At 38.6% G+C, this 11,921-nt stretch overlaps 2 long non-coding RNA genes across 3 annotated transcripts in view; both read right to left on the reverse strand.

The window, feature by feature from the left end:
- The window catches only part of LOC101751662, a 33,370-nt gene extending 32,347 nt beyond the window's left edge, over positions 1-1,023 (reverse strand). The window contains exons 1-2 of one of the 2 annotated variants that reach the window (XR_006938680.1): positions 932-1,023; positions 546-849 (exon numbers count right to left, since the gene is read on the reverse strand). This is a non-coding gene — a long non-coding RNA (uncharacterized LOC101751662). Of the gene's footprint in view, positions 1-545; positions 850-931 lie in introns of those variants that run through there. The other variant, XR_006938679.1, reaches the window with a different exon arrangement.
- A 1,435-nt stretch (positions 1,024-2,458) lies between these two features.
- Positions 2,459-10,176, reverse strand: LOC121110297. Its single transcript, XR_005858909.2, has 4 exons — positions 10,011-10,176; positions 9,499-9,562; positions 6,966-7,046; positions 2,459-5,998 (listed from the first exon to the last, which is right to left on the reverse strand). It is a non-coding gene; the product is annotated as an uncharacterized LOC121110297 (long non-coding RNA).
- Between the last annotated feature and the right edge of the window lie 1,745 nt (positions 10,177-11,921).

An 11,921-nucleotide genomic window follows, 5' to 3' on the forward strand; every position in this document is an offset into this window, starting at 1 on the left:
GCAATTCTGTGTGTTTGTTTGCAAGCCCTGATGGATCTATTGGCTGGCATGCCTGTTGTTCCTATCCTTGATGTGACATACACAGCACGGGTATCATGATGTATATAAGCCATGAAAAACTCCAGTGTGTTTCATTATCATGAGAAATGCAGGAGCTGGCTGCTTTTGACAGCCAGTGATGCTATTAGCTAGCCTTTTGCGTTGGTAGCTGAAGAAAATCCAGTCAACATATTTTAACCTTCAGAGCAATTTGAGCACATTGTGATCTTACCAAAGCAGCTGATAACAACTGAAGTACAAGCTCTGCGTCAGACAAACAGCAGCTGGGGGAAGGGAGCTCTACTCTCCTTCCTCCCCCATGCCAGCCCAGTGTGCAGACAGGCTTGTCATCCTTTGCAAGGCAAAAGACATCGGCAACATCTTTCTTTCTCAAATAACAGAGAAAAAAATATCTTGCCGCCACACTGATTTTTTACAGAGCAGAGAAAAAACACCAAAGCACTCAATAGCTCTGAGACAGGACAAGGAAGACAGCTCACACTTACCTGATGCAGAGACTCCAACATAGATCTTGGATTATAAACTGGATTAGGCTCTGGGCCAAGACAAATCGTGAACTCTAATAACTTAATTTCAACTCCATTCTGCAGTCTTTCACTAGGAGATGTAAATGCTCCTTCTGAGCTTTTTCAAAGTAAGGAAACCCGAGTGTACTCCAATTTCAATTGTGCACTATGAAGAAAGTAGTCTGGTTGGGGAGGTAAACTGGTCAGTCCTTTGAGTTCAGTCTGGGTCTCATATGTAGGAGTGCAGGAATCCCACAGTTTCACATTTGGAAGTGAGCCCAGGCTGGAAAGTAAAAATAGAAAAGTGTGTATGCGATTCTGAGAAGCTCAGCTGCAAGGAAGGGGGAGAAAAGTTTCCTTTAGACCTTGATTCAGGCATTTCAGAAGTTTCAAGGACAAAGATGAAGCAGCTCCAGGGCTCCATTACATTTTGGAAACTCGTAACTCATTATTCTGTGCAGTGGAAAACTATTCCTAGCAAAATGAAACTTTTTTTTTTTTTTAGTCTTGTTTTCCAGTTTGTTAAAAAAATACTCTTATATAGTCTCCATGGTTTTGTATCAGGACCACATTTTAACCATTATTTTCTAACACTAAACAAGTGGAGGCACTGGTAAATGGAAAGAATTAACAGTAAGTAAAACTGTTCCTTTAAGCTTCGGTCTTAGTAGTGAACAGCTGTCTGATTTCCCACAGGGAACACAGTTCTTCTTCCCTGCTCAAACATCCTCAGAATGAGTGAAACAGGTTTGCATGGGTTCATGTATCAAAGACTACTGAGAATAGAATGCAGTGCCCAAATTTCCTATACAGTAAACCTCACACTAATTTCCTATATAGTCCAGAGCACAAGCTACATGTTGTCCACTTTGAGAAGGTAAGTACAGAGCAAACTGAGGAGTAGCTAATATGGAGTTAAAGCAGCCATTCCTTGATCTTGTCTGCTGGGAGATGGTCTGCACTGGGCTCACCCAGCAATACCTTGCTGTATACCCATGTGTGTGTTCACAAAGGATGTAGTTGCACATGAAGATACTAAAGCCAAGGTATCATTGTCTATTTTTACTGCAGAAGAAGGAAGTACAATCCAAGAAAGAACTGAGTGTCACAAGGAAGGATTAGAAAGCCCCAGGAGAAGCACTGCTGCTCTATCCCTTGCCGTTTCCACATGAAGCCTTCTATCCTTGCTATTCCTCATTCTCTGGCTGAATCTTTCTTTCTCCTATGACAGAGAACACCTGCAAACCACCCTTGGTGATGTAACTGATTTGTCTTTCATGAGGAAGCTCTGCAGTGAGACCCTAGTGGTCCCTGATGCCAGCCTCCACAGACTGGGTTGGTTTATCCCTTTGGTTTCTGGGGACTCTCATTACCCCTCACAATCCCCAGACTAGTACTGAGGGTCTCACAGCATGGGACCAGCTTGGGGACATGGCAGATATAATGAGTTACAAGGGGCAGCAGGGCAACAGCCAGGCTCCTTCCCAGTAGTGGCAAGATATACAACATCCCTGAGTAGCTGCAAAACACCTTTCCCTAAGGCTTACTAGACCATGTTTACTGAGGTCATTTTCTGGAGCCTCTTCTTTTTAACTTTTGTTTTACGCCTGAAAAAGTACTGAAAAAGGAGGAGTGCATGTTTGCAAACGCATGTTTTCAATTTTAAAATATTAACAACACCTTCCTCACTGGTGTCTTTTTTTATTTCTTCTTCTTTTGTTTTCTTCTTCTTCTTTTGTTATTTTTCTTGAAATAATAATAAAATTATTTTATGTGAAATAAGAGCACTCAAAAGTCCAAATACTTCAAGCATGAAATCACAGAAAAATAAGAAAAACTCTCAGCAGTTCTACTTGCAGAATCAGAGCTTAAATGAATAAATAAAAAGAATAATAATTTAGTAATTTTATTGAATAATATTGTACAGTTTCAGTTGTATCTCTCAATATAAACAGTTCAGTGATTGACATGTTTTTATGAATTTGTGGATTGTATCTGTAATGAATATGCTCTGGAATGACCTTCTGAGAGTAATTCAATACCAGAAAGAGACCTCGGCTAATCTGGTTTTCTGACTATTCTAAATCAGTTTTTAAATGCACAGAATTTCTACTAATAAAAAGAAAAAATACCACAAACTGTGAACAATAATAACAGCTTTCACAACACAGGTCTTCTCAGCTTCTCTGAATGTTCTTATACAGTACTTCATGTCTTTCAGACTCTTGAGATAGTAAACAGACTGGAGAAGAAATCAACTAACATCTTCCAGAACAGTAGTTTCCAGCCTGTGACCACCACAAATCCACAGGTTAAATGGACTACAAAGAGAACATACGAAGAAAAAGCTAGTAATCTATATCCTTATTTCTGGAAAAAGTCCACACGAAACTACTGTCTCTAAACAGAGAAACATCAACTGTGAAACTCATCTTTCCACATTCAGTGAGCAGCAGGCTGAAGCAATGTGGTCTTTTCTCCTTGTTTTCAGAAAAGTCCACGTAGCCAAATCCTTTGATTTGAGGATATGGCTGGATACTGAACTCAGCCTTGCACTGCACCCCCTAAAAATTCCACTATTTTAGGTGCTGATGAGAATAGTGCTGTTAAAGTCATGCAGCTGCTGGAGGCATCCCTGAAAGTCTCCATCATTGAGGCAGCAGTGTGTCAGTCAGGGTGTACTCTTTAGCTGTCATATTCTTAACAAATCCAACTAGAAACCCAGGGCAAGTTCTCCTCTAAGGCAATGGAAAAAATGCCAGTTATGCCATCAAAGTTTTCTAGTCATTCTGTCTTTATTTTATTAACTTGTAAGTCTCAAGTTGGCACTAATTAATTCACTTCAATCATCTATGCTGCAACCAAAAAGGTGGGATTTACTTCTGCACCAAAATTTTGTTCTGTTGAGTCATAGTCAGTGAGTTCCACTTTGATTTTGCTGCTTTGAAGATTCTTTTCCTGTTTGCTATGAAATCAATATCACTCTGCTGTGAGTTTAAATGAGGCAGGGAGGCGTAAGTTTTGCTGATGAATTAACTTCAGTGTTTTGAGGGAAAAAAAGAACAAATGACTTAGGCTGCCAAAATGAATACACAGACTGTAAAGAGAAATTACTCAAATATGGGCAGGTGAGAATCAAAGTCACAAATATCACTGTGAAAGAGCTGCTAAAGTGGAGAAATATTTATGCTCTGCATAACATTTGTGCTGCAGAGCAGATCTGACTCCTCTTGGGAGAAAACCTCACAAATGGGTTTCTTTGCAGGCATCACAGTGGGCATATAAACACTTTAGTGCCAAATAAAATGAAATATAAAAAAATATGGGCAGTCCACAAACAAAACAATATTATCTCTTTCCAGGCCTCCTTTCTGAGAAAGGATGTCTGGGAAGAATATGTACAATGTCATTGCCCTAGATGATGGAATGTGGGGTTACCAAACATAAAGAAGCTAGTAGGAGCACTTACAGTCACACTCATGCACTCCTCTGACCACCAGTCATTTGCACCCTTTTCCGATACTATATTACTTTACAATTTCTGGTACAAATCTGCACTAATGACAGCCTACCTGTGACAGAACACGCTGGTGTTCTGTGTTTAGAGATGTGACTATCCTCAATAGCAATGAATTCACGTGTGGATCAAAAGGAAGAATGGTTCAAAAAATGGTTCAGCTAATCCCATATTTAAGCACACAGGAAGAGAAAGATATCCTATAAATTACACTAAATACTGCTGCACCTGGTTGTTTATTTATTGAGTTCCAGTGGTACATTCAGTGAATTGCATGGGAATCTTCTGATGCAATTATTTAGGTCATTTCAAATCATAATATCTCATTTTTCTAAGTCAATATTTACACAGAGACTTAAGAGTCCTTATACAGCTTCCAGCTCTTATAGACTGGGGGAAGTTCTAGCAGCAGGATATATTCATCTTTAGTATATGTGGTTGAGTGTCCATGATCTGTCCCATGTATATATGGATTTCCCAATTCATTTTAGTTTGTATAACCAAATTTTTCTACTTTGATGTAGTTCAGAGACTTCCCTTTCTCCACTTGTCGTCTTCCCAAGGCCGCTGTGAGGTAAAGGGAAAGAACAAATAGAACAAATGCATTTCTGCTGTAAGCAGATGAAACCTTATAACCTTATTTTTCCTCTGTCCCCATTTTAGTACTTGTCAGTTGAGTAGCAGCTGTTTACACCAATTATGAATTTGGCCTAAGATATAGAAATAAAGCACAGGATTATATTTCATGGAGAGCACATTAAAAGTAAACAACTTGTGTGTGTGCAGCAGAACAGAGTCTTGAGTATTTAATTATAGGAAACAGGAAATACTTTGGTTGCCCTTTTTCCCAAGATCAAAATTAGTTAATAATTACACCACTTCTTTAAGGTTCCTTCTCCCTTTGGCTTTACTGCCACTGTGAAGGGGGAGGGAAGGGTGGAGGAGGTGAGAGGAAATGAGGGATCACCATAACAAATGTAGGTGGAAAAACAAGACACTATGTGTTCTAAGATAAGAGCAAGGAAAGCATCACTTGATAAAATCAGCCAGTCTTCCCTGGTGCAGTGCAGGTCATCCAGAAGCATTCAGGAGAATTCTTTTGCTTCATTATCTAGGAAGCTGCGGAGCACTATCAAAAGGAATTCAGGAGACAGGGTGGGGGTCAGTCTTAGCAAAGATTTCAACCATTTTTAAACCGTCCGGCAATTTTCTGTGCAGAGATCCAGATGGAAGTGGAGAAAAGGAGACAAGTTTTTCTTATATGAGTAACCTGGCATTCGTCTCTGCTTTAAGGCATTGTCTCCTCTATATTTGCATTTCTTTCTTTTTAAACTAAACAAATTCAAAATTAACAACTCTTCAGATAATCTTAGCCAGATTCCCAAAAATGCTGCATGAGACTCAGTGGCAACATTTGTTCTGTTGCAAGCAGTCTGCGCAGGCTCAAATCAAGGAAGGCTCTTTTATTAACATTTTTTAGACAAGTATAATGACATACTTTATACAATAACATAGGTGAAGACTGAAAATCCAGGCCTGAAGCTTCACTGTAGAAAGAAAATTCACATCCTGTCAATACTGGGTTTTTGGGCTGCAAATGAAGATGTAAAATCAGGTTCATGTTTAAAACATCTAAACTAATTTTGCTTTAGGAAAGAAACAACACATTAGGAACAATGTGTGAATATCCACTGACAGCCCTGAGTGCAGAATATTGTTTCAGTAGTGCAGTTTGCTCATATACATAAAATAAGAAGGATTCAGTTGGTTAATAATTCATCTTGTGACTCCTTAATCTTGAACCAAAAATATCCTTGAATGTTTCCAGAGGAGCTGATATCAGGCATCCACAGCAACAGTAAAATCTGACCCTCTTCTGCTTTATACTGGCTGACAGTTCATCATAGCCTTGGCTCTGCGAAAGACATACATACATGATTAATTTCATGCGCAATAAGCAGTGCCATTGGCATCACGTGCCTACGTCTTTCTGAAGTCAAGGGCCCAGGCTCACTGGTGTTTACCCAGTGCCCTCTGAATACAGAGATCCCTTGGGGAGGGCTTTGTGAAAATATTAGTCTGAAGAAAAGAGAGTAAAATGGATTGCTCTCCATGAAGTCAATCTCACTGTCAAAGATATTATATAGTAGAGGCTGTCTGCAAGCCTTGCAGGACCATCTCTTATCAGGTGCCCATGGGGCAGTTACCCAGCCAGAGCAGCCACTTCTGGATCTGCAATACTTTGTTCTCAACACTTAGCCATTCAGTCAAGAGGGCTGGGATCACAATCCATGAAAGTTTCCAAAACGGTGTAAACAGATATCCAGTTATTTTTGCTACACTGGTAAAATAAACCTGTTTTTCAACCTTTTTTCCTCTTCTTTAAGAGTCCTGGTCTTGTTTTCTTAACCAAAAGAAAGGCCCCGGGGCTGAGGCAGTGAGCATTCAACTGCCAATCCTGCAGCAGATAGCATTAACCCTATGGTGGCAAATTCCCCTCCAATGAAAAATGGGTGTCTGCGCTCACATTTATCTGCTGCTGGGAATGTCCTTGAAAGTTCAAGGTTCAACAGCAGTCAAGCACTTAAGCAAGCACTTACTGCAGTTTGGTGGTCAAATGTATAACAGCAATTACCTCCAAGGGCTGCTTGAGTGTTTTCAGCCCTGATGCTGACTTGGCTCTCCCTAAGAAACTCCCTCTTCACTTTGCATCACAATGTGCATTAACACTGAATCTGTGAGACTCATTTAACCAGCTAGTCAAAGATCTGTTCCTCCTGAATAAGAGGCAGGAATGTGAGAATAAGCACCTACTGCTATACCGAATTTTAAACTATAAAACAATCAGCATATTTCGGAGTGCTGCTAAGCTGAACACTCACATTCATCTGCAGGAAGAATTTATACTTCATCTCTCCAGTCAGACAAATGGCAATTCCTTGTATCAACCTTGCAAAGAGTCCCTTGTGGAAACAAAACAAAGCAAAACACGTTCACACAGCCTGGTAAAGCTCTCCTTAATCCATGTGCTTACAAATACAGTGGGCATAAGTATTTGGAAGTTAAATAGATTTGTAACACAATGCTGCAAGAAATAATATCACTCTTGATGCTAAGTAGTAATTTCAGAATGTTGAGGAGAGGCTCTTAATGAGTTTACTGTTCGATACTATGGAGAAGATGATAGAACTGGGATGCCAGATGATTAAACGTTTGATATTATTATTCCTTTCAGTATTGTAGTATCTATAAAGACCAACTCAGTCTCTGCTCCAAGGAGTCTAGCAACAGAGATTTGATTTCCCAAGATTTATTTGTTGATTTTGTTTCTCTCTGTTTTAGAACTTCCAAATTTGTTTCTACTTTTTCTGAGTCCATAAAAAGCTTGCAAGTCTGTATTTGTCAAGAAGATAGCATGAATGTAAAAGACACAGAATAGCCACCCACAGCATTATATTATCGTCAGCTGCAAAATACCCCAAAAGTAATTACCATTCTAGAAATCCAGTTCTGTGCTCACAGTTACTGAACAGTTATCAGATTCATCTAGCATAATTCACTTGGGGAAAAAAAATCGCTTATGGTAAATGAAATAGGTTGTCACTGTACTCAGAAATATGCATCCCACCCCCTCAATTCCCATTACTCTGGAAGAACTTCTAAATATTAAAGATGAGCACTGAGCAAGCTATATGAAGAAGAATGAAGCCTGAATTTCTGTTTAATGAGTCGCCACGTGCTCTCCTAGTAATTCTTTTGTGCAAAAACTTCCTTAAAATGTGATCATTAATAACATGGTATTTGGACTCCTGGAATGAGTCTTAGATTTCCACAATAAAATCACTTCTATACTGCTTGTGATTACCACTGGAATAACAGGATTTGAGAGTTAGTGCTCTGCTTATCTGTGACCAGGTAACACTTAGAACTCAACCCCTGGCAAGCTGTCTTACAGCCTGAGCTTCTCTGATCTAAGTTGGCTAATGCAAGCACTCACATTGAGACAGTAATGATTTCTTGGCAAATTTTCTCTGTATTACACCACTGGCTAAAATTTTTCCAGCCAAATTCTTTGGCATTTTCATTGCTCAAGAGGCAAGAAAAGAAGGGGTTTTGACAAAAATTACGCTCACTGTTAATGACCAAGAGGCTTGGGACATAGAATCGGGATGCATGCAGGATATTTTGACCCTGAGGTCCCAGTGCAAACATTCACATCCTAAGAAATTATATCTTTAAACTACAGTGTCCTCAGCACTACTGTGACATCTTCTCATCGTGTTCTAGAATGAAATAAAACTATTTGCATTTGATATATTTTAGCTTAGCACATCAGGAACACAAGAAATTTATGGCAGCTTAGGTTGGCAAACAACAAAAGGGTGAGGAAAAAGGATCAGAAGGTCAGGATGATGTTAAGTGGCTTTGGAATGAGGTGGATTCACTCAGAGACAACAAACTAGCTTGGTTCTACTTTTTTAAAATACATACTGCAACATTCGTATGCACTGCTTGCATAGTTTTGACATTTTTACTGTATTGTTGAAAGTGTCATAAACAGAAAAATTTTTATATGTATATATGTATGTATGCATATATATAAAAATCTCTTCTGGAACTGTGTGATTATTTGGCAGTTGGTTTTTATTTAGTCAGTACTTAAGTTCTCATGGCTACAGAGAAAAGTATGAAAATTCTCCATTCAAAAACTCAGCAGCATATATCAAAATGTGACATTCTTGAAACCTCAAGATTTTGGGGGGCATTGCATAGGTGTGGGAAACCACACCATGATTCTGAATGCTTCAGTTTGACAATACAAGTTGAAATACTTCATACAGGGAGAAGTAAATTGTTTTCTGATTCAAAAATCTCAGGTAGCTTTCCAAACAATGTACCATAAAGATCTCCAGGCAGATACATGATCACACACACAGCTTTAATCTTGTAATCACATTCAGGTGTTGGCTACATCAACTTGTGCTTTTTCTAGCAATGACAAAGCTGCTTGCTGCTATCTGAAATGTAAGTCATTTGGTGAGACAGCTTATACAGATAATAGATACAGAGACATACACTTACCTACTATTCAGAGAGAAAAAGAAAATAAGATGGTCATTATGTACATATCTTTGTCTAGAAAATAAATGATGTTTGCTTTTGTATGTAAGGCTCATGATTCCCATGAGGCAGTTATTAGAAGTCTCCTTCTTGTATTTAGTCATGTTTGGAATTGTTTTCAGAATGTTTAGACTCTTTTCTTCAAGTTGTCACTAGCTCATTTCCACAGAATTACATTTTACAAACAAGAGCTGGCTAGAGCCAACTTGGCTTGGCTACTGCTGCCAGAGGGAATTTGAAAAAAATGATAATTTTGCCGCCTTTGAAAATAGACAGGCATGGACCAAATCTCACCTCTTTGCTCCCTTTCTGAGCTGAAGCAAGCAGCTTTTCTTTTCTTAGAGGAGCTCTCTTGTCACTAGAAAAGCAAAAACACATACAGAATATTTTTACCCATAAAGCATATAATATCTGAGCAGACATTAATTTTCATCTTAATGACTCCTAAAACACAGTGATGCACATGAGTACAGTAGAGTGCCCACTGCACCCCCCTTAAAGGAGTACTAAGAATGGGTGGCTGAATAGCTTCATTCAGTGTAGTGGAAAATCACACCACTGCAACCAGTATTCAGAACAGGAGGCCACAAAAGGATCAAAGCAGCCCAGTTCCTTGTCTTTTCTAAAAGGGATAAAGTTAATGATGGAATTGACTGCATCCAGAGCATTTTCTCTTCAGTGTTTCTGGGACTCAAAACTAGATACATTTATGACTAATCCACCTGCACCTTACTTGACATCTGTTTACCCATTGCTACCACCAAAACACCTTTCTTCACTATAATAACAACATACTTCAGACTAACCTTTTTGTCTAGTAAAAACTGTCTTTCTTCTGTCTTTGATCCTTCTGAAAACGCCCTTCCTCAGCTTCAGTCTCATAAACTGCATTCAAAACTGCAGTGTCCTCTTTTCTGACATTCTCATTTTTGCAAAGGACTTGCAAAAGTCTCTTTAGAGAAGGAGATGCTAGCTTTAAGAGAAATTCAAGGGGAACTTTAAGGGATGATCTCCCCACACAGTTGCTTAAAGGTCAAAGTGATGTGCATTTTCTTATAATTACAGTTAGATAGTAACTGCTGGTTAGTGATAAATTAAGTCAGCACATCTTAGCTTGGCTTGGCATGAGAACAGAGTATTAATCACCAAATAGCCATAATTTACCTTCAGTTGAAGCATAAATTGCAATCATGGATAGATCAAGCTGAGTATAAGCATTTTCCAAAAGCAATCTACAGGACAGATTCTCAGGCAGTGAGAGCTTCCAAAGTTTAATTAAATTCAGAGCTACATCAATTAACACTAGTTGAGATTTGGGTCCAAAGGATGATCTGTAGAGTAAATTGAACAAAAATTACCTTAATATCTGTTAAGATATAATGTGAATTAATGAATTCACATTTGTTGTCCTGATGGAATAGCAAATCTCTCCTCAGGACACAGGAACATATTCTGATGCTTCTCCCAGGTGGAAGGGTACAAGCATTTTCACTGCACTGTGCAGAATAATTCCCTTGCAAACATGCTCTGTATGTAAACAGTTACCTGAATTTGCTGGGAGTGTCAAGTTCATTGAAAGTCAGTGGTTCTCATTGCTAAGGTCTTCTGCAACAAAAAAGTAAGATTACCTAAAATGTAAATTTTTGTGCAGAGTACATGAATAAAAACAATCTGGAAAACAATTTCAAGAGTTCATGCCTTCCAATAGTGTAATGACATTACTTGACTTTTAGTCCAATTATGTGAAAAGTGGAAAAGAATGTGTGTGTCCCCAAAATACGATAAAAATTCCATTTTTGTGTGGGAATTTCTTTGGGGAAAAAAAAAAAAAAGATCAATAATTAAGAATAAAAGAGGAATAGTATTTTAGAAGCATTCTGACGAGGTGCATTTGTTATTTTGTATCTCATACTTGTTCTGTGGGGAATTATTTCAGACAGCATAGTGTCTGTGAAAGTAAGAAATTCCAATTTTCAAGTTTTGCTGTCATTTTCTCATAAGGTTCTGGTCAGAAAATGAGATTAACATTTTATAAAAATGCTTGCAACATTTTTGTCACTGTCTCAAAATGGGTAAAAATGTGTCAGAAAGTTTGACAAACATCAAGAATGTGCCTCTATGCTGTCAAGAGCATCCCCCTTCTTGATGAGCCAAGACATGTACTACTCCCACATTCACACTTCTGCCTAAAGCTCTGTAACTTTTTCCTGCAGGGACTCCTAAACCTTGAGCTGAGAGACTTTCCCTGTGTTTACATTAGGTAGAGCACAGCTTTTTGCCATGTTAACAAAAATGCTATTTCTCTTGGAAACAGGCTGACCATCTGAACACTGCCTCATCTGAATACTTCTAGATGTTCAGCAGCTGAAGTGTCCTATTGTGGATCATTCCCTTGCAGAACAAATGTTGCTATCTGAGACCGTTCCAAACATTTGTTTGGCACACGAGCATTCCCTCTCCTTTTGAAGCAGTATTAAAAGCACTGTCAGCTCATTAATGGATTTTTTTTTAACTTTTCTTTTGGCAGAAATGAACTATCACTGAAGAAAATATCTTGTAAACATTGAAACAACCACAACAGCATTCCAAGCGTACATGCTGGAAAACAAAAACAAAATAAAAGCAGCCTTTTGCAATGAAACATGTATTTCCTGAGTCAGCAAAGACTCCCATGACCTTGCAGTCATTCTTTGGAATGGCAACTGAGAGCTGCATGA

Source organism: Gallus gallus, chromosome 3 (genome assembly GCF_016699485.2).
Source record: "Gallus gallus isolate bGalGal1 chromosome 3, bGalGal1.mat.broiler.GRCg7b, whole genome shotgun sequence".
NCBI lineage: Eukaryota > Metazoa > Chordata > Aves > Galliformes > Phasianidae > Gallus > Gallus gallus.